The sequence below is a fragment of the Oryctolagus cuniculus genome, chromosome 8 (genome assembly GCF_964237555.1).
Source record: "Oryctolagus cuniculus chromosome 8, mOryCun1.1, whole genome shotgun sequence".
NCBI lineage: Eukaryota > Metazoa > Chordata > Mammalia > Lagomorpha > Leporidae > Oryctolagus > Oryctolagus cuniculus.
The window spans coordinates 49,924,668-49,948,556 of record NC_091439.1 but is presented as its reverse complement, the minus strand read 5'-3'; the positions used below and the strand labels follow the sequence as shown (position 1 = coordinate 49,948,556).

Below are 23,889 nucleotides of genomic sequence, written 5' to 3'. Positions count from 1 at the left end.
AATGAGCAGAATGTACCATCAGGGAAGAACAAGAGATTCTGGGTAGATTTTTAATTTAACATATGATTGCTAATTTAAATTGATACATCAGAATTGAACTTCGAATTGGAGGAATGACGGCTAATTTGTGAATCATAAAATTGTATTTATGAATTCAAAGCAAACAAAGATGTAATTTCATCATTTGAAATTTTTCTCTATATATGATAGAGACTCCCAGTAGCAGAAATTTTTGGTTATTCTTATTATATGAGTATTATTGTACGTGTATAGATGAATGTTTGTATAAATGTGCATGCCTTTCTTCCCACAATGTTTTCAGTGATCAGGTACTGTTTCTGCATATCTCCAGAGATTAAATTTAGTACCTGGAGTATTATAAATGCTAAAAAATATTTTTAAACTAACGAAAAAAAAACTAATAAATATATAAGATGTAAAGACCAAGTTAAGATTCTAGTAATTCCATTAGGTTCAATTCAGAGTTAAAATTGATTCAGATGCCCAACACCAGCCATCAATATTATACCTGCTTCAGCAGCCCACGTTTATATACGGAAAAAATAACTCTGTCAAGAAATATGTGTGGAGAGCAACAAGAGAAAAGCTGATTGACCAAGTGTAATAAACAGGTCATCAGAGACAATAATTTGTGATAGACTCACAGGTGAATTCTACTAATTTCATCAAAAATGAGGATGAAAACCAGAATTCAAAGCTTCTTCCAACTAAACTGGAATTTTGTGAGTGAAGGACCAGATATAGTGCTGAAACATAATAGATGCATAGCTACTATTTATTTAGTGAGTAAATGAATTTAAATGCAGTTGAAAAAAGGGACTACTGCAATAAAATTTTAAAGTCCAATAACCTCTCTAACTTGACTTTGTTTATTATTTTCCTATCCTCCAGTTTTTTAAAATACAATTATTGGTTAGCAATCATTACAATTAGATTTGTTCTTAACCGTGGAGGCACCAAGGGAAAGCTGAGGAAATAGTATGAAAATTGGAAAGTGAACCCTATGCAAGGGATGATGGTGGTGGTTCAAGAAAGTAAGAAGTCCAAATTCCTTTGATCTACAGAAGAAAAGGAATCCAAAGACAATGTTAGCTTAAGAAAGGATCCCAGAGTTCAACACCCATTCATTAAACTGAACAAATGAAGAATCCTGAGGAATTTCATCCTTAGTGTCAATATTAACTATTCATATAGAAACTTGCCATCAGTTATGTTCATGGCATTAATATATTTGTAATCAAACAGTATCTATTTGTCCTACTTGAAATGAGAAAGAGAGAGAGAGCAAGAGAGAGAAAGAGAGAGAGAGAGAGAAAGCAAGAGAGAGAGGCTCCCAGAGCTTCCACCTGCTAGCGCACTCCCCAGATGCCTGCCTGCAGTATCTACAGCTTGGCTATGGCTGATCTGGGAAGGACCATGATCTAAGACATGTGCCTGGAACTCAATCCAGACCTTCTAAGTGGGTGTCAGGAACCCAATTACTTGAGCCGTGATTACTGCCTCTTAGGATCTGCATTGGCAGGAAGATGGAATCAAGGGCCAGATGTGGGTGTGGAAGTGGGAAGCAGCGATCTTAACATCATAACCCTTAGGCTAAACATACAACCAGCTGCTGTTTGGTTTTTTTTTTTTAACTTTTTTGACTTGTCCTCATTAAAATTATACTTTAAGGAATATTCTCAGAATATGATGGCAGCAGCAAAATTCTCTCGTTTTCTCATAAACCAAAACAACAATTATTTTAAAGGAACAAAAATTCAGGAACTGCATCAGAAACACAAATAAGTGAGCAAACATTCCAGTTAAACACATGAAATGAGTGGCAAAAACCAAATTAGCGACATATAGAGGATTCTTGTAGCTTCAGTATCTATAGAGGAGGAAGCAATAGGGTCCTGATGGTTGAAAACAAGCATCACTTATGCCGCCCAGTGGAGAGCACTGAGTGCTCTAGAGCTGCTAGAGATGGGAGGATTGTATGCTTTCTTTCTACAGACAAGTCAAAGGAAGCTACTATAAATTTTACAGTTGCTAGAGAGTTCTAGATATGTCAACCTCCGAAGTAACTGATAAAAGCTTCTGGGTGGATAATTCTACATTGAAGAGGAAAAAAAATCCTGTGAATGGAAGGTCCCAAACTGAGCAAGAAATGGAGACAGAATAAGCGAATTGATATAAAAGATAGTTTTGTGTGTGTATACGCATATGTGCATGCTATGGCAGAACTGAAGCTATTCATATCAAAATATCAATAAATCTAAATGGCCTCTTTCATTAACAGGAAATATATTCACACTGTTTAACAAAGTTAAGAAAAAGCAATGTTGTACTAATGCTCTCTAATACTGCTGTGGGTTGTTCTGTATATTCTTTTGTTAAGAAAAAAGAACATGTAAAGAAAGTGCATGTATAATAATAATTACCTATGAGAGGAGAGTGAGTGAAAAATACATACCCATATTTTATACATGTATTCCCTTTTCCCATTCTGGGAGGTATTCAATGACACTAGGAATAACAGAACATCACAAATGACTTATTTGAATAACTGCTGATACCAACATTTATACACAATCAATTCTAGTTTCTAAGTATGTGTGCATATCATAGATACATACATATGTGTTTAATATTTTTCAAAAGATAAGGCAAAATAAAAATAGTTCTTGAAATGATCACTTACATGAAATTCATAAAGAATGACACAGATAAAAGCTAGGTTTCTGTGAATAATTCTTATTTGACGGGTTTACCTTGAAAACATGCAGATATTTTATGAAATTGTTTCCAATTTAATTTTTAAAAAGAATTCCAAAAATATTAAAAATAAAATTTTAAATGAACATAAGTAAGTAAGCATTTAGAGGTGTGGCTACACAGGACAGTATTATCCCATGGTTATTTTAGGCAAAGTAACATTTCTAGGCATTCAGTAAAACAATCAAGAACAATAATAACTATAAGAACACAGATTGTTATCAATAATCACATTAACCCTATTGTTATCATGCTGTTTTGGTATAATGAGGTACTGCAAGTAAGTCATACAGCTTCTATTATCCTCAGCATTATTGAATAACTCCCATTTTGGGAAAAAGAAATATAAATGTGAAACAGAAATGAAGTCTTACGTTCCTGCTTGAGTTGAACGTATAAGTTCAATATGAATATATAGTACTGATATAATATTTAGCTTATACAACTTTATATATAAATATCATATATTTAGATATTAAAATGGAGGGCATTATGGCATGAATTAGTACCATGAAATTTTGTGTCCTGCAGCAGGAGCCAGGGCTCTTTGACAAAGTAGTTGAATTCATTCCTAAGTCATAAAATAAACATGATGACATTGAGTTTAATATCCTTGTACTGATAGTAAAATGGACATATTTTCACCAGTAAAAGTTAAAATAATTCAAGCATCAGTAATGGATCATAGCTTCTTCAATGACTGTAAATATGTAAGTATGTTTATGGATATTTATGTCATTAGTTCATCAGGATAATGAAAACAAAAAGCAAATAACTGTCCCAGTTGGAAAATGCTAGTTTTGAAAAGAGTTGAAAAAGAGAGAAAGGGGGAGAGAAAGAGACAGGGAGTGGAGAGAGAGAGAGCTAAACGTTTATTTCCTTTTCTGTATAAACTATTTTACTAGGTAACCAAATAGAGACATTTCTCATTATAGAGGTCCCACAGCTAATGAATGCCAAAGAAATTACATATCACCATTTCTCAACCCCTAATGAATTAATGAGTCAAGGCATTGATCAATAATTGCTGTTAAAACCACCCAGAAAGTGACAGCAAGACATTATGTCTCCTAAAGGAAGAAGACAATGCTTTTTTTGAGGCAGTCTTTCCTACATGTCTGATCTAACCCCTAGATCCAGCTCATTTTACAGAAATTATACAGAACATATTTAAGGACACAGTATTAGACAAATTACTTAATAAATGACTGTTTAACTTATTATTACTAAAAATCACTTTCTTAAAAGATAGAGCTACTGATTGAGGGTGTCAGCCTTCCATAAGAACTTCCATACTTCATTTAAGGAAAAATCAAGCAGGCTTTTAAAAAATCCTCAATATGAAACACGGGTATGATGAAAACCAGTTTAAGCAGATTTCTGATTGGCTGTATGATGGCAGGCTTGCTAATGACATTGTCTGAGAAGGATTAATTCTCAATGAAAGTGTATCCTTGAAATATGAATATAAAGAAAAAAGATTAAATGGCTTGTTTTGAAGTCAATTTAATCACAGAGCTTGCTATCTTACTTCTTTTTAATTCCAAGAATGATTATTACAACCACATTTAGTGTGTCCCATCTAATTCTTCTCGATCACTACATCATGTACTTGTGAGATGTCAGAATTCCTGCCTGAATTTCTGTTTGAATTTCTCAGCATCCTACTCAGGAAACACTGTAGTTCTCAAATGATTGTGAAGGTGACCTGAGGAGTTAGAAAACAGGTAGAATTTTTTTCTGCCTTGAAACAGTGCCTTTTTTTGTGAAAGGACTTATTCATTTATTCAGTCATCAAGGATAGCAAGTGTCCATTATATACAATTTCTAATGCGGGTGCTAGAGATACTTAATGATTTACTTATTAAATTTACTTATCAGCGATTCAATAATATCAATTAAATGTGGGAAAGCTAAAGTTTGTGGTAAAGCTAAAGTTTGTGGAAAATAAAACTAAAGTAAAATTAAGTTTATTCTGGTGTGAAGCTGTTTAAAATCCATAGAGTTTTTTCCATAATTTGCATTTTCCATGAATATATTGAAGACTCCTCCTAAAGGCATTTCTGATTTGATTTCTTTTTATTTATTTATTTTTTTGACAGGCAGAGTGGACCGTGAGAGAGAGACACAGAGAGAAAGGTCTTCCTTTTCCGTTGGTTCACCCCCCAAATGGCCACCACGGCCAGAGCTGCACCTATCTGAAGCCAGGAGTCAGGTGCTTTCCCTGGTCTCCCATGCAGGTGCAGGGCCCAAGGACTTGGGCCATCCTCCACTGCACTCCAGGGCCACAGCAGAGAGCTGGCCTGGAAGAGGGGCAACCGGGACAGAATCCGGCGTCAGGACCGGGACTAGAACCCCATGTGCCTGCGCCGCAGGCAAAAGATTAGCCTATTGAGGCGCGGCACAAGCCCTGATTTGAATTCTGACTCAGATTCTGTGTCACAGGTTCCCAAACTTTTTCCATTCATGACACTTTAAGGATCGCAGTAATATATTTTAAAAATATTTTTTAAAAATTATATCCTTGATTACTCTTGATGTTTTAAAGATTTGTTTTATTTATCAAAAGAAAGGTGAGAAATAGAGAGATACAGAGACAGAGAGCAAAAGAAAAAGAGAGAGAGATATCACATCTGCTGGCTCATTCCCCAACTGGCCACAAGAAAATCAGAAGCCAGGAACTCCACTGGGATGTCCCAGTTGGGTGGCCAGGTCTACTGCTTCCCAGGCGTATTATCAGGAAGCTGGTCAGAAGCAGAGCAGCTGGTACTTGAACCAGCACTCCAATATGGGATGCCAGAATCACACATAGCAGCATAGCTTAATGCACCACAATGTGTCCACTCAGTAATTTATGATGTTTCAAAAGCAAAAGAAATGTTAGAGTTTGCTGTACAGAAATATGTTAGAGTTCTGCTATCCCTCTGTTTCTCTCAAATCTCTCCTAGGAGTGCACTGCACGCCCCCTAGTACCTGGAGGCACTGTTTGCAAAGGATCAACTTGTTTTTCACAACACAACCTTGCATAAAAAAAAAAAAAAAAAAAAAAAAAAAAAAAACCTTTATGCTCTGAACTCTGAAAGAAAGACACCTGAAATGTTCTACAAATTTTAAAATTCATTTGAAACCATAAAATATAACTTTTTAAACCAAAAATAAAATCATAACAAATATGTACTCATATGCATTGGCTTTCAATCATGGTCACAATTGTTACTTTATAATGAGTCTAAGACTTGAAAGAAGTATTATATTATATGAACTAAAGTATCTAAATTTTAAGCTGATATACATGTAAAGCTATTTAAAAAAACTTTCATTTCCACATATCTCGTGGAGAAAATAGACTAATATCAGTAGATCTCACTCACCATCAGTTGGACATTATTATTTTCAAGGAGGATATACTCATACACATAGCTAATAAGTATATATCATTATGACTCATATCTGAAGTTGAGAACCCCTATTTGGTATTACATAAAGAAGCATGATAAAGGATATAAGAAATGGGTTTTAGATATGACAGAGCTGGAGTAAAACTCTGGATCAATTAGTGAACAAGCCGTGTGAGCACAAACAAACTATTTGGTGTATCTTGGCTATGTCACTGCCCTCACCTGTGAAATGGTTACCCTGTCTTAGATTACCCTGTTTTAGGTAAGATACCAAAAATGCTCTCTGCATAGTGTGCATTATTAATGAAATAAATATTGAATGGATGAAATAAAGGACTATAATTTAAAAGATGATTGCATAAACTATTATCTGAATGATATAGTCAAGATGTTAATGATATTTGAGAGTGGGCAGAAATCATTGCTGAGGGATCAAAAATTTAATAGCACTGACTTTTGCATCTCCCATGTGGGTGGCAGGGGCCCAGGTACTTGGGCCATCTTCTGCTGCTATTCCCAGGCCCATTAACAGGGAACTGGATAAGAAATGGAGAAGCTGGGACATGAACCAGAGCCCATGTGGTATGCTGGTGTCATGGGCAGTGGCTTTACACACTGTACCATAATAACAGCCCCAAAACAAAGACTTTTGAGAGTAACTTAGAGTAGTGATTTTCCAAAGTAATGAGATTTGCATCATGATCACAAAAAAGGAAAGCGTTTTATAAGCCTCATTAAAACTTCCTGTTTTTGTAATTTTAACACATTCAAAATAATAATTTGCTTTCAATATTTGACTATACCCTGTAGTTTGAAACACTTGGAGTTAAGGAACTGACAGAAATAGACTTGGATCTTTAATCACAGAATCAAATAGTATATAAGTAGAGACTGATCCTTCTAATAGTGCAGTGGGCTGGATATACTGCAGAGCTTGCCACTAAAACTACCAAAGAAACATATGGAACAAATAATAACAACATGTATGTTTCACATGGGTTCACTAAAATTAAGAGGTGATTGAAGAGCCAGGGCAAGAAACACACACACACAAACACACACACACAACTGTAAGTTGAAATAGAAACAGAACAATAAGAAGGAAGCCCATGAGTAGGGAAAGGTAAAGTGCTTTTGCCTTTAGGGTAAATGCTTATTCACGTTCTAGAGAGAAACAAAGTCTCAGATCCATGGCCAAGCAGGGAGGGGGTCAACCACAGATTCTACAGTTAAACCGAAGCCTAAGACAAACAATTAAAACATTCTGGAAGCCGGCACTGTGACATAGCAGGTAAAGCTGCTGCCTGCAGCGCCAGCATCCCATATCGGCTCCAGCTCGCCTCCCAGCTGCTTCACTTCTGATCTGGCTCTCTGCTATGGCCTGGGAAAGCAGTAGAAGATGGCCCATGTCCTTGGGCCCCTGGACCAGCATGGGAGACCCAGAAGAAGTGTCTGGCAACTGGCTCCTGGCTTCGGATTGGCCCAGCTCTCTTGCCCTTGCAGCCATTTGGGGAGTGAACCAGCAGATGGAAGATTCTCTTTCTCTCTCTCTCTCTCTGAACTCTGCCTTTCAAATAAATAGATAAATCTTAAAAAAAAGTATGGCAATGTGTGTTGGAAGAACATGAAGCAATGGAGATTCTTATTCTCTTTGATGAGAATCATTCTTGAGGATAATTTTGTAAAATAATGCGATATTAATTACGAAGATAAACATTTGCATGCTCTGCAACTTGTCAATTCTATTCCTAGAAAAACTTGAATGAGGTCTTATAATAAGAGAAAACTACATAAATGAGACTAAATTTTTATAGCCTTAGTCCAAACATGAAGGGGAAATGAATCTTCCATAAAGAAGAGAAAGAAAGACCTTTGTCAAGATGGTAGGGAAAATTTACAAGGGTGGTGGAAGAGCTTGAAAGCATAATCTTATCTGCATATAAATTTTAAATTCAAAATCACGGCCAGCGCCGCGGCTCACTAGGCTAAATCTCTGCCTGCGGCTCCGGCACCCCAGGTTCTAGTCCCGGGTGGGACGCTGGTTCTGTCCAGGTTGCTCCTCTTCCAGTCCAGCTCTCTGCTGTGGCCCGGGAATGCAGTGGAGGATGGCCCAAGTGCTTGGGTCCTTCACCCGCATGGGAGACCAGGAGGAGGCACCTGACTCCTGGCTTCTGATCGGCACAGCGTGCCAGCCTTGGCAGCCATTTGGGAGGTGAACCAACGGAAGAAAGACCTTTCTCTCTGTCTCTCTCTCTCTCTCTCTCACTGTCTAACTCTGCCTGTCAAAAAAAAAAAAAAAATCATAATCATGTTAACTATGTTGTGAAAAAAATACACAACATCACACTAGGTAATTGACCTTTTTTTTTTTTTAAGGTTTATTTATTTATTTGAAAGGCAGAGTGGAAAAGAGAGACAGAGAGAGAGAGCAAGCTATCGACTGGTTCACTCCACATGGCCTCAAAGGCTGGAGCTGTGCCAATCCTAAGCCAAGAGCCAGACCTGGAGCTTCCTCCAGATCTCCCAGTAGGGTGCAGGGGCCCAATCACTTAGGCCATATTCCACTGTTTCTCAGGCACTTTAAAGGTTTGTTGATGGTTCCCTCCTCTCCTAAAATGCACACACAGGAGACTGATGTAAGTGTCGATCTCCAGAGAAACTCAACAGCAATTGAGTCTTCTAGTTTCCACAAGAAACATCTATGAAGCAAACTAGCATGTTTTCCAGGTACACAGTTATGCATGGATTTCCCTCTCACAAGGGCAAGCATGCTCTTGCCATTGCTGAATGTCTGACCTCTCAGCCGAAGAGGCTGATATTGAAAAATTGATATTCCATCACTCTGCTTGACTGCTTTTACTCTGAAGGGGATCTGGAATCATTCTTAACGAAGTGATACAGGCACCCACCATGGGTTTCCTTCCCTGACTACAGTACATTTGTTTTATTTTCTTTTGTTTCAGGTTTTTGCTGTTGATGTTGGTTTATTCTAATTTAATGAGGACTTTACTTTAGGTGAGAGTCTTTTTTTCTGATAGTCACATTTTATTTTTTAATTTTATTTAAGACATTCAAATATCATGTATGTCATGTATGCAGATTTAGGGACATAGAGATACTTCCCTCTTCCCACCCATGCTCCAACCTTTCTTATTCCTCCTTCTCCCATTCCCACTGTTAATTTTTAGAGATCTATTTTCAGTTTACTTAATGACTAACCCTACATTAAAGTAAAAGAGTTCAACAAATAGTATGAAGAAAACAACACTATTCCTCAACAGAAGAGACAACGGCTGTAAACAATCATCCAATCATAAAATGTCCATTTCACTCCAATACATTACATTTTAGATACTATAACCCATGATCAGGGAAAACATATGGTATCTGTCTTTTTGGCACTGGCTTATTTCATTAAGTATAATGGCTCTCAGTTGCATCCATTTTGTTGCAAAAGACAGGATTTCTTTTTCTTTTTTCCTTTTACAGCTGAGTTGTATTCCATAGTGTACAAGTTTAAGGTAGAAATGGGATGGTTCTTAATTCATAGGGGGGAAGCTGATGTGGGAGAAAGGAGAATTGCTTGAGTCAGGTAGTACCCTTTGGGATACAAATTCTTAAAATGGCAAAGGATTGGGGGCTGTGGATAATGGCAGTGGATCTTCAGGTGTCCTACCCAGATAAGCTCTGCCATTACCCAGCTGCTGAAGTGTTGTCTGCCAATGGTCCACAGTTTTCTTCTATGGAGGGTCACTTATATTGTAGACCCACAAGTGTCTCTTTGTTCAAGCAGTTTTGCAGGCCTACTGCCAGCCCACGGCTCTACTTCCCCACCCCAGATCAAGGACTCTTTTTTTCTCAGGTTCTCCTGGGGAAAAACTAAAGTTAGTTTCTACCTGAGAGCTTTTCTTCCTTAGCTTTTACTACCTACCCTCCTACTCTTATGTCACTTACTGCCTATTCCTAAGTATTTCTGCTGTAAATCTATTGAGCGGAATTCTTTTTTTAGGTTCTGCTTGAAGGGAATCTAGAGTATGATGATAATTTCAAGGGAATCACTTGTCCAAATCTGTATCTTCCATCTCTAAGACTCTGCTGAGTGCTTGCTTGCACGCTTAGCAGGCATTCTGCCAAGCAGTAAAAGAAAGCTATAACATTATTTTACTTGAGTCCTATTGTGGTACATTTCCCACATTTCAAACTAGTGACTTTGGATTTTTTCTGGTGGGTATGCAAGTTCTCTGGATACACTCATATACATCCCATAATTCAGGGTTTTATTTTGATGCTGATCTTTAAAATGTATAATTCATATTTCAGGTCAATTAGAAATATTTTACTTTTCTAACTTTTTTTGATTTTTACATAAATTTTAACAGATATTTTAAAAATATGGGTTTTGCAAAGGTGAGAGAATATGGAGTAGAAACTTTTTTCTCTTGACATTCCAGTGAATTGCATACACATTCCTTTGTATGCCACTGATCCAGAGAAATAATTTTTATTGTTAATTGACTTAGAATTTGTCATTCATTTGAGTTCTTGTATCCAAATAAATTCTGTGATTTTTGTTTAACTTATAGGCTTGCAGTCTTGACATTTGCTATTATTGTCTGATTTTAGTCTACATTTTAATTGCAATGTGTGCAAAATAATACTTATTTGACTCTGCAGGTTATTAAGAAGCAATGGAGAAGAAATAAATATGTGGTAGGAAGGCATCAAGTAAAGGCCAACAGGATGTATAAAAGAGAGTCACTGATGACAAAAGAAATTATATGCAATCCAAATTTAAATGACTCTTGGCAAAGATGATAGTACCGTATTGACATTGTCCATGTTACTCATGTTGCAGGCAACATTTAATTTAAGCAGTAACATCATCCATCACATTAAGTTAATACTGTTAACTTTGGTACTGACCATTATGTAACTTCATTTCTTTCTAAATTATGGATTATTCTGTGGCTATAACTGAATGAAAATTAAGCATGAGTTTACACATGGTTTTATATTTATGCACACTTGCATAATATTTTAAAAATGATTTCAATTATCCTTGTGTTCCATAAGTGTTTGCCTTCAAAAGAGACTTGTAAAATACTCAAACACTGATAGGGACATGACTAATAACTAATTGTAAACCACACTAAAATTATACTATTAGTGTATACTCTTTAAAAGAGAAAAGCAACTCCTATGGGCCTGTAAATTAGTTGTAATTGTGTAAGGGAGATGATGATATTGATAGAGTTAACTGAACTTCAAACATTGTTGATTTGCCTTGGAGGTTCTTTCCAATCTAATTTAAGTTTCTCAGCCAGGGAGCAGCTTCAGTGATTTGTAGTTTCATAAAGGGCCATTTCATTGGCCATTGAAAATAAACTTGGAATCAGATTACCTTTCCCCAGTCTATGATAGAATACCACTTTCACAATATGCCATACAACTTTTATTAGAAACTGTTGTATCACCATAAAACCAAGCTCTTCGCTATATTTCTGGTCATGCTCAGTGAATAAATATTTATACTAAGATTTAATCATAGTTCATGGACTTTCAAGACCATGATTTTTCACATTGATGCAATTTCCTTATTTTTAAAATTAATTGAAACTTTTTAAAGAATTTTAAATCACAGAAAAAATAATCTTCAGCACAGTTGCTTTGTGCAGTGCCAAGGTGGTGCTTGGTATGCCCACTTCCTACACTGCAGTGTCTGGGTTTGAGTTCTGCTTTTGTGAGCCCCTGGAGGCAGTAAGTTTTGATTCAAGCAGCTGGGCCTTGCCACCTGTGGGAGACCTGGCTCAAGTCCAGCCTCCTGTATTCAGCCTGGACTGGCTCTGACTGTCGTTGAGTATTTGAGGCAGTGAGCCAGCAAATAGGAGATTTCTGTCTGTCTGTCTCTCTGTCTTTCAAAACAGAACAAATAAACAGGAAAAAAATATGAATCTCTCATATCTCTTTGTGCTTATATTTAGAGATTTCCATTTTTAAAGCTATACTAAAAATGCTAATGAAAACAATAACAACAACAAATTTAGGTAAGAAAAAACAGAGTCCTTTTGAATGGTTTCCCCTCATTTTATTTTCTCTTTATACATCACCTTCCTGTACATACACATTTATGGTAAAATTATCTTTAGAAATTAAAATTTCAAAGTAACTGGAATTAGTCCTATTCATAGATCACGTTTGAGGCAGAATTTATTTCCCTCAGACTTTAACATAGATCAAAATAGACTTGTCTTAAATTTGCATTTTAGTATATGTGTAGTTACAACTGTTTTAAGTGATTTTTTTGCTTTATACATCACGTTTCCTGTTTGTAATTGATCTACCCCCTAAACAAACATTTATTTGTTTATAAAGTACCTATATGAAAATATTTAAGAATCACTACATCAAATATTTGTTTAGATTTATAATCTAACCCACATATGCAGGCTATCATTCTTGAAATTGTGATTATTAAAGATTAGGCCAATTAAGATTGACATGTCAATGGTTTAGTGAGCACTACATTAAAACCTATTTGCCACCTAACCTTGAGACAGATATGATGTCAAAAGCGTCAGACCAACAGACACGGCTTTAAGAGAGATGAGATATTGCCCAATAAGAAAAGCACCATACATCCAAGGCATACTAACATACATCGTTAAATGAGGAGGCTGTCAATATAACAGTTGATGTTTTTCATTGCTGTATTGTCAAATCAGAAGAATATTAGTACTTTGCCCTGCAGTCACTTACCCACAGCTGACTCTCGTATGTAAATAATTGGCAGCATATAATCCCAGAGGCTGATGCTGCTTCTGTTTATAAGACAGAACTGTTCTTCTCTAGAGTACATTACCCTTTATTAGCAAATCTATTAACAGAGGCATGATCGTCAAACAACCCCAACCTGTCAAAGGCATGGATTAGAAGGGAAGAGGAACTAGCTAATCAGTTGTGCGCATTTTCCTCAAAACAGATTGTCCTAAACCTGCAGTCTGAGATCAACATTAAGCAACTGAAAAGAGGAAGAAGAAAGAAAGAGAGAGAGAGAGATATGAGGGGTGAGGGGTACTTGGGCTACTGCCACACATGTGGAAGACCCATATGGAGTTCCTAACTCCTGGATTCAGCCTGGCCCAGCCCTGGATGTTGAGGGTGGGAAGTGAACAAGCAGAGGAAAGAGTCTCTCTTTCTCTCCTCTATATCTAATAAAATGAAAATGAGCAAATAAAAATTTTTAAACGTTTATGTAAATTTTGCATTATCCTGAAATTCTCTTATATACAAGTGGTCTGTTCAGTTGCATTTTGGGAAAATCAAGGGAGATGTGGAGATCAATGCATTAAAGAAACAAGGACATAGAGACAAAGCTCAGTCTGCATCTCTGTCATCTCGCTATGTGGCTTTAAATAAATCAGATAATGTTTCAGTTTCATGTTACAGGTAAAATCATCAACTTAATATTGTTGAGAAAACTTGAGGGTGTACAGAATGCTTTCAAAATGTATATATTCCAAATAAGTTTCAACAACATTAATAAATAATAGGAAGATAATTCTGAGATAGATTTTTAAGCCTTTCTCATAATTTCCTTTTTGTCATTTATAAATTATTATGTCCAAACCTTAACAAATGTTATCATTAGGACACTTAACAAAGCATTAAGATATCTTGTGTCACATTGACATTTTCTCGGGATTCCTTTTCAGTAGCCTTGTTTATGTTAGTGAAATCAGCGTTCACCTCACTGCGTAGTTTTGTAATGTAAACTCCGTTTCATGCTTTCTCACTCTTGTGTCATGGATTCAATTTTCATATGCAGACTTTTCCTTCAAAGATCCCAGGTTTATTGCTCCCTCCGAGTTCTCCATGGGCCACTCTGAAGTGTGTCTCGATCGCCTCTGTTAAGAACCATTGCTGGCTTCTTAGCTGCCATCCATGTTCCGCATCCTACCACTGTGCCTTCCTGCTTCAGCTTCCCTGGACTTTCCTTGAAAGTCTCTGCGGCAGAACCCTCATGGTCTCCCTTCCTCAGGTCTCTAAGAGTAGGATGCAATATATTTAAATGCACCACTTACCTTAGCTAATTTGATTTTGACATTTCCTACTTTTCCATAATGACTTCAAAATCATTTATCATAACCCGCTCTCCTTATTGATGTTTCCATGTAGAATCTTTTCTCTTTGGACTTATTTTGAACAATCATATCCTTGTCATAAAACTGACCTGACTTTTCCCAACATTATTTCACAATCTTTTGATTTCTTAAACAACAATGCATTAGTAGTTTGCACTTGAATATCTTGCTTAATTATTCCACCTTTCACTACAACTGTGCTCTCAAAATACATAGTGTTTTTTTCTTTCTCTTAATGGCATCACCAACATTTGAATGATCCAAGTTCAAAATCTTAGGATCATTTAAAAAATGTTCCTTTCTCTCTCTTCCTTCCATATGCCTGCCATATCTCCACTTAAGTAAGCAATAAACAGCCCCCTTGTTTTTCACTGCGGAATGTCTTCTATATTCATCCTTTGCTGTGTAGTCTCATGGACATGGGGCTAATTCAGGTCTTTATTACTGGTTTTAGGATTTACTGCCACAATTCCCTGAACCATGTCTCTGAGGACATATCTCCACCTCAATGACTGCCAACCATCCTACACTATTATTTTTCAAAGAACTTCGGCCTATTTCTGGCTTAAAAACAAAGTAACAACAAGAAACCATTCAGTGATTTTTTTCATTTAATGCAGAGCTAAGTCTAAACTCTTTAATGTGTCTTTGGAAATGCTCTATCCAGTAAGCAAATTACTAAAGACTTTTCAGTTTCCTTTTTACATTTCTACCCAAATATTACATCCAGCCACACCAGACAGGTATTTTAAAAGAGTTATTTAAATTATTTGAAAGGTAAAAATGACAGAGAGAGAGAGAGAGAGAGAGAGAATATCTTCAATCCATTGGTTCATTCCCCGAATGCAAATGGCCACAAAAGCCAGGTCTGGCCAGGCTGAAGCAAAGAAGCTGTAACTCCACCCTCACGTCCCACATGGTGGCAAGGACCCACGTATTTGGGCCACCTTCCTCTGCCTTTCTAGGCACATTGCAGGAATCTTGATCAGAAGCAGAGTAGCTAGGACTCAAACCAGCATTTCCTTAGGGGATACTAGAGTCACAAGTTGTGGCTTAATATGCAACACCACAATAGAGACCTCACCACACAAACATTCTACTGTATCCTCTTAGAGTTTTGTTATAAGGGGCCAGCCACCACTGTGGCACAGCAAGTTAGACCATCGCCTGCAATGCTGGCATCTCATATGCAAGTGCTGATATCCTGACTGCTGGGAAAGCAGTGCAGCTGGCCCATGTACATGGCATCCTGTCACCAATGTGAGAGGATAGGATGGAGTGCCTGGCTCCTGGCTCCTGGCTTCAGCCTGGCCTACATCTGGTTGCTGTGGACATTTGGGGAATGCACCATTTAATGGAAGAGATCTGTGTGTGTGTATCTGTGTGTGTATATATCTCTGTGTGTGTGTGTGTCTCCCTTCACTTTTCAAATAAATAAGTAAATAAAAAAAAGAAAGGAAAAAGATTTTTTAAGCAGTTCCTTCTGCCTGAAGTATTTTCTGATTGATAACAAGCCCTTAACCACACAAAATCTGTTTCACTCATATAAAATCCCAGTATTGTTGGAAAGGTATCTAATAAAACCAAAATTCTTACAATGGAAGAATTATAACATAAACTAATTTTTTTAATTCCTCAACTTGCAACACCAGAAAGAAATGAAATTGGGCATATAGACTCAGAGTAAATGGACATGTAAAATACTATGCACTGCTCTAAATGAATTAAAACAATTGTTGCACATTTACCTAACAGATATTATTAAAATGTGCTTTTGAGATTTATATTAGATTCTCGCTTTACATCTTGTGCATAACGTAGCACATTTATTCACTTATTTACTGATCACTAGTTAAAAATATTGCCAACCAAAAGCAAAACACTATTATCCATGTATGTTAGACAACAGACTTGTAAGAAGAACTGCAAACCTGCAAAACTTTCTTCCTTTCCAGTATTACCTGGAAAGTGACAAACTAGCTCATGGAAGCATTTTCCTGACCTTAGGACAAAACAATGGTTATGAACAGGACTAAATATACATACATGCATTACATTTACCATTCTTACATTTGAATTGTTTATTAAAGCTCTAGTGTAGTTCATGATGGATAAAGTAAATATATTAAATTATACCTTTTTTTTAAAATGTAAGCTTCATAGAAATCAAAGTTTTAGATGAGTCTGGAGAAAATCAAATTATGAATTACGGTTTCTATCTTAGATTTTCATTGACTGGGGTCGTATCTTCTAGTCTGGACAATTGAATTATAAACAATTTGTGTAAAGCGACATACAAAAAACTCAATCTTCAAACACATTATAGAGCGTAAAATGGTTATTTCAAGAGTACGTTGCTTCTTTCAGGTTAGGTGACTTGATGAAGTCATTTAAGTACATAACGTTTCTGTTCCTTCTTCTGTAAAATTGGGATTTTAGAAATACATCTGACTTACATTGTTTTGAGGAATGAATGAGCTAAATTTGTAAAATACTGAGGCCTTCCTGGGTTAGCCAGCTAAGCTGTCATTTGGGGAGTGAACCAGTGGATGGAAAATCCCTCTTTGGAAGTCTCTCCCTATTTCTATCTCTCTAAATTTCAAGTAAATAAATAAACCTTTTAAAACAATGAAAATCTGTAAAGTACTAAGACTAATGCTTTGCACAGAGTAGGCACTAATAACATTTTATTACAGATGTTATTTTACCTATTGTATTATTTAATATTTTGTCAGTTCCATTAATTACTATGAAATCTTGTTTCATTTTTCTTTCATCTAAATTATCTAACCACAGTAAACACATTAAAATTTTGTTTGAATTATAGATAATAGGCAAAAATTTCAAAAATTTAAAGCTTTCTCATTTTTGTTTCAGAAAATCACTGCCTCTAAGTTTACAGTTCATATTTAACACACATTGTTCAAGAATAAACAATTGAGCAACAATACTTGAATGCATTTTACTCATACATATGGCTTTTTTTTTTAATTTGTGAACAGAAATTTTCTATGTAGCTATACACATATTTACACACTATAGAAAAAGCAGTGCTCAGATAGGAGATTTATATTTACCCACATGGATTTTTAGGGATGCAAATGATATGATTGTGTCACTGTTGCAAGATTAATTAAAAAGTATGAAATATTGGGGCAGGTGTGTGTCACAGGTGTTATGTCACATTGGGTTAGGTTGCTGTTCAGGACGCCCTCATCCCATACCAAAGTTCCTGTTCTGGTCCTGGAAGTTTTGCTTCCAGTCCAGGTTCTTACTTATGCTGTGGTAAGCAGCTGATGAGGGCTGAAGTGCTTGGGGCCTTACCACACACGTGGGAGACCTTGAGTCCTCAGCTTCTTTCTTTCTTTCTTTCTTTCTTTCTTTCTTTCTTTCTTTCTTTCTTTCTTTCTTTCTTTCTTTCTTTCTTTCTTTCTTTCTTTCTTTCTTTTGAGCTTCCTGTATTTATTTGAGAGATCTGAGAGGCAGAGTTACAGAGAGAGAGGGTGAGACAGAGAGAAAAGTTCCATCCCGAAATGGCCAAAATGGCCAGAGATCTGAAGCCAGGAGCCAGGAGCTTCTTCCAGGTCTCCCATGTGGGTGCAGGGGCCCAAGCACTTCTATCATCTTCCACTGCTTTCCCAGGCCAGCAGCAGGGAGCTGGATAGAAAATGGAGAATGCAGGACTTGAATAGGCACCCACATGGCATGCCGGCACTGCAGGTGGAGGCTGAACCTATTACACCAGGGCCTCTGACTTCAGCCGGGACCCGCTAGGCTGCTGCAGGCATTTGGGAAATGAATCAGCAGATAGAAGATTCATCCTTCTCTCTCTGTCTCTCTCTTGCTCTCTCCCTCTCTATTTTTCTCTCTCTGTTACTAGTACTATCTTGGTCACTCTGCTTTCCAAGTAAATAAATCTTTTTTTAAAAAAGTATGAAATATTCGTGTTTGATGAAGATTAACAAGCAAATATATATATGCTTCAAAAAGTTAATGGGGATGGAATTAAAATATAATACGTGTCTTCCACGAACTATTTGAAGCCCCTGTGTGTGTATAGACACACACATGTGTCTATAAATTTTTAAATTATTAAAGGTCCCTGAGAAGTAAACGTAGAAAATGAGAAATAGCCATGAATCCATTTCCTGTTCTGTTAATGTAATATTGCTAACATAAGGAAATTAAGAATTTCTGTTTCTTTCAACTAAAATGTGTAGCCCTTATATAGCTAAGTTTTATCCTCACTAACCATAGGGAAAATATATGCATTTTCTTTTCATGGCTGCCTATCCACCAGAATCATTGCTGTCTCTGATGAAGGGGACTTTTTTATAAGCTGCTTAGGTAATGTTAATAGTATTAAATCACGCCGTTATCCTGTTTATTCTTGCACTTCGTGTTTGGATGGCAATGCATTTTAAACAATAACATTGCCAAAAGAAGTGTAGTATATTTGACATTTTTTGAGAGGAGTTTACTGCTGTAAAAAGGGCTTTCAAACTAATCATTATATAACTGGTCTTGTTTTTAAAGTTTGGATGGGCTAGATATCCTGGTAATATTTTTATGTGCTTTTTTTCCAATATAGAAAGCCATTCTTTTTGTTTCCTGTTAAATCTTTCACTTCTTTCTATTGGGCTTTTTAAAATATAGTTTAACTTTGCCCCACTCCTTTTTTTTCCCCACATTTTAAGACATTTGAAATCAAGATGGGCTTTTCTGTGGAACACAAAGCTTTGAACTGTTTCTCCTGCTTTGAGGTAAATGCAACAACCTCTGAATGTAGCATTTTCAGAACAAGTTTCGATTTCAAGGTATTTCAATTTCCTTTCTTTCAGTAGTTATGGTACAAAGTGAAATTGTACTCCACAGGAGGTGCAAACTTTTATTATTTTTTCAAAAGTAAAGCAGTAAGAAAGGCTTAGAATTAAATTATATAACCTTAGCAGGTAGTAAAAATTAATTGTGTTTTTTATTTAAAAAAATAAGTGGTTTCATAAAGTTAGAACAGATGAATAGCTGAGATTGTGGAAAGATTTCTGTAGTTATACACGCATATACCAAAATGCTCAAAATTAGACTGATAAAAGTTAAGACCAAGCACTCATATTCTCTGTAATTACACAGCACCAAGAAAAACTCATTAGGAGACTTAGCATGAGGATGCATAAACTTGTATTATAACAATTTCCTTCTCAACACCAAAATAAAACAAAGTAATAAACTGACATGTTGATAAAGTTATGGGGTAAAGAACCGATCATAACCAAGGTGAAAAGGCTAGAAATTGATCAGAAGAAACCATACATTGGGTACAACATGACTGATATAATGTAAAATATAAAGTAAAGTTGCATTTTGACTCAATCCTCACAGACTCTCACCTCCACATCTACAGACACTCATATTATCTCCTTCCCACATTGCTAGAACTTTCATCATGGAAAGAGTACCACACAGTTCACAAGAGGCCATTCTTCAATAACATATTTTGCAATAAGAATTGTAAAGAGAGAAATTTGGTCATTCAAAGGTTTGTGCTTTTAGAAAAAAATAAGCACACATATATATCAAGAGCAGCTGTGGGGAGAAGTCAAAGCAACTATAACGTTCGATGATGTTTCCAAGTAACACAATTATAAGGAAAAATCATATAGACTATCCGTCATTCTTTCTCTTTCTAATCTATTACTATCAGGTTTTCATCCAAGCCTCTTTAAATAGGGTCCACTCAAAACATTTTTCAACTCACTAAACCCCCAAATTTAGCACATATTGTAAAGTTTTAAAATCTTAAATTACTAGTAACTGTGGGAAAAATATTCCCTAGACTTTTAAGGAAAAATCAAAAGAACTCTAAGAAGAGTGTCTCTGGTACTCACTTAATCTTACAAGGTTAGCTTTCTCTAAAGCTTCAGTGCAGAACCTAGCTGGCGTGTCTTTTCTTGACAATTATTCCCACTAAAACTCTACCAAGTGTCAATTCTCTTGCATTTCCTCAAATGTCTCCCCTTTCATCACTCCAATACTCCCCCATATGCCAACCTTTTTTTAGTGTCTGTAGCTTAATGACAAATCTGAGGAGACTTCAAAGAGTTCATGGAAAGTGGGATTAAATTGTGTTTTATTTTGCTGCAATAATTTTTTAAATTAATGCATAGCTTTTTTTTTTCACGATACACATTTCCCATGAGCTTTTTAAGTACCACAATACAATATTGGAATAAATAGTATTCATTTTTAAACAAATCATTAATACATCTTTATACTCTATGGTAATTATTATGTAGTTGTTAATCAATGCTTACTACTTCATTCTTTCAAATTTACTGGGTTTTTCTTCATTTGTGTGGGTTTGAAGAGTATAGTCCAAGAAAGATTTATTGACCCAAGGATAACAATTCTCAGCAGGAACAGTTTATGCCTCTATTTGGAAAACATATTGAAACATAGAGCAATTTGCTATAAATTACTATAAATTCCTTTTCACTGAGAAAATACAAAATGTGTTTCTGTTCTGAGAGGTCAAAGCAGTCATCTTTAGCCTTCATCAAAAACGAGCTGCTATCACCTGAATTCTTACTGTGTGGAACTTAAAATCAGAATTGAAATTTAAAATAACTACATATACAGGAACTAAAATTTCAATGAAGTATTCAAATAAGATATAACTTCAACACTATAAATAATTTACTATTTTTTAATATATAATATAAATGTATTTGATGATAGGGAATGAATGGCAAGCATCCATCATAGGATTCTGTTACATACCATATTGGGATTCTATAAATCCGGGTTTGTGCATTGATTAGAATGATGTACTTCTTTCAAATAGCAGTATTTCATGCATTTCTACACACACATAAGCGTCCTCCCCAAAACTTACAACAGCATCCCTTTAATTGTGGGGAAATATATTCTGAGATTTCCAAGTGGATGTTTTAAATAGTGGATGCCACAGAACTCTATCATGAAATAATTTTGACAAACTGTGGTTCTAACTTTTGTACTTTGAGGTGAGACAACAAAACACGCATGCATTTCTTTTGTTTTCAATACAAATTTAAAAATAGCAGATTTGTTCTTACCATAGATTTTATCAGCTTCAACATATACGTTTTCCCCTTTTCTTATTAAGTTGATAATCAACTTTTCAGGTAAAATAAGCACTTCACTTCTCACTGGTATGTCTAGATTGCCTTCATCACTACTCTGGCATTTGGAGGACATTATTAGGTAAAATAAGGGTTCCTGGAAAACAAATACTCAAAAATCAAACTGATACTGGAGATGCTACTAAGTGATTAGAGTCAGAAGGCTACAAAGCATTGTTGTGCAGGGCAAATGCACATCCGAGGTAGGTCACAGCATGACCCTTCCCTAGAATGATGTGCAGTTAAGGGGTACACATTAAGTTAGCAGTGCAGTCACTGATTAAGATATCCATGTCCAAAGTCAGAGTATCTGGATTTCAATATCTGCCTCCGGCTCCTGACTACAGGTTCCTATCAATGCAGACCCTGTGAGACAGCTGTGATAGCTCATAATGAGCTTCTGGATTAAGTGCCCAGTTCTAGGCTTCCATCCCAGTTCTTAACTTCTGCCCCAGCTGAGCCCCAGATATTTTGGGCCCTTTGGAGTGTCAGCAGTGGATGGGAGCTCGGTGTTTCTCTTTATTTCAAATAAACAAAGAAATGGACAAAAAATAACGTGTGCCATTTAAAATTTAAGAACTGCTTAGACCTGAAATTTTTCGTTTAATACTTTGGACCACTTGATTCCGAGCAGCTTCAGCTGCAGGGAGCACATGGCTAAGAGGGCGTGGAAAGGACAACTGTGTTTTCCTTCAGCGTGGATCCAATACAGCTTTTATGAGAGTAAGGATTCTTAAAATAATTAAATGAGCAAATTATATTAAATAAATGTGGAAGCTTTAATCTCAGTACACAAACTACAGAAACTATTTGTGTTTTGTGCTTTAACACTTAAACAGGCAGAACATTGTTTTTGTCATTTAAAACTATGTGCTGTGACTTGATGCATTCCAAACTCATAATATTCATTTGTAATCACTCTGAGTGGATCATAAATGTTACATTAAATATACTTCCTATCTTTATTATAAGTAATAAAGAACTATTTCTGTTTTATAAAGCACTATCTCCCTGATGAGTAAAGGTTTTAGGTTTTAAATCTGTTAATAATGATGAGATGCATAGTGCTAACAACTTAAATTTTTTATAATATGGAATTACATTAGGTAGTTGAATTAAAAACTGTGATGTATACTTAAACAAAAACAGTTTAAATTATCACAACTCATAAAATCTTAGATGCTATCAATTAGAACACATGCCCCAATGTCTGAGATGCTAAAAGCGATGATGAATGTGAATCTTAGAATCAATGAAATATGATGAATTATTGAAAAAACAAATATTTTCTTGCATTCTCCATTATCAAATAAATCAGCTAATTTTCCCTGAGTATGAGGCACTTTTCTTCATGTCTCTCAAATTAAATCTCTTAATCTTCATGACAAACTGTTAAGCATACATAATTGTCAGATCTCGCTTTAATAATAAGGAAGGTGAGGTATATAAGATTTTTTATCTTACCAGCTCATGGTTAATGAAAAATAGAGTGAGTATTCAGTCATTTTTTCAAGAAAGATGCTTTCAAGTATTATTTTAAATTACTAAAAGATAATAATCATCTCCCATCCAAATAAAGTCTACTTAAATACAGTATTTATCCATAAATTATGTAACATGTATGCATGCTAGATTTGCTTAAGGCAGAATTTTAGGATTGGACTAGCCTATCTTTCCATTATTTATCATCTATGCCAAAAAAAACTCACAAAATTAATATCTCTGTTTTACATAAAGACCAATCATGTCTTAAAAAAAGATGATTTTAGACCTTGCTTCTATTGCTGCTTTTGAGAAGTCAGCAGAATCTCTTTTTTAAGAGATTAATCTACCTATTTATTTATGTATTTATTTATTTGAAAAGCAGGGAGAGACAGAGAAAAGACGGCAACTGCTGGATATGAGCCAGGCAAAAGTGAGGAGCTGAGAGCTCAATTTGCGTGTCCCATGTGGGTAGTGGGAACCCAAATTCTAAGGGGCATTATCTTGCTTCCTTCCAGGTATATTCGCAGAAAGCTAGATAAGAAACAGAGTGGCCAGGACTTGAACAAGCACTTGGATATCAGATGCAGGCATTCAAAGCAGTGGTTCAACCATCTGCAACGCAATGCCTGACATCAGCTTATTCCCTTATTTTTCAGAAGATTTAATCAGTTATAGGTTGGGCCAGTGCTGTGGCATAGTGGGTAAAGCCTCCCCCTGCAGTGCCTGCATTCCCATATGGGCACAGGTGCCTGTCCTGGCTGCTGCACTTCCTATCCAGCTTTCTGTTATGCCTGGGAAAGCAGTAGGAGATGGCCCAAGTCCTTGGGATCCTGCACCCTCATAGGAGATCTGGCTCCTGGCTTCCTATCAGCTCAGCTCTGGCCCTTGCGGCCATCTGGAGAGTGGACCAGCAGATGGAAGACTCTC

At 36.1% G+C, this 23,889-nt stretch overlaps 1 protein-coding gene and 1 pseudogene across 1 annotated transcript in view; both read right to left on the bottom strand.

The window, feature by feature from the left end:
• Nucleotides 1–12,835, bottom strand: part of LOC103350803 (ATP synthase F(0) complex subunit C2, mitochondrial pseudogene) — a 45,378-nt pseudogene extending 32,543 nt beyond the window's left edge.
• Nucleotides 1–23,889, bottom strand: part of NDST4 (N-deacetylase and N-sulfotransferase 4) — a 295,027-nt gene that overhangs the window by 210,821 nt on the left and 60,317 nt on the right. The gene's annotated exons all lie outside the window — the stretch shown is intronic.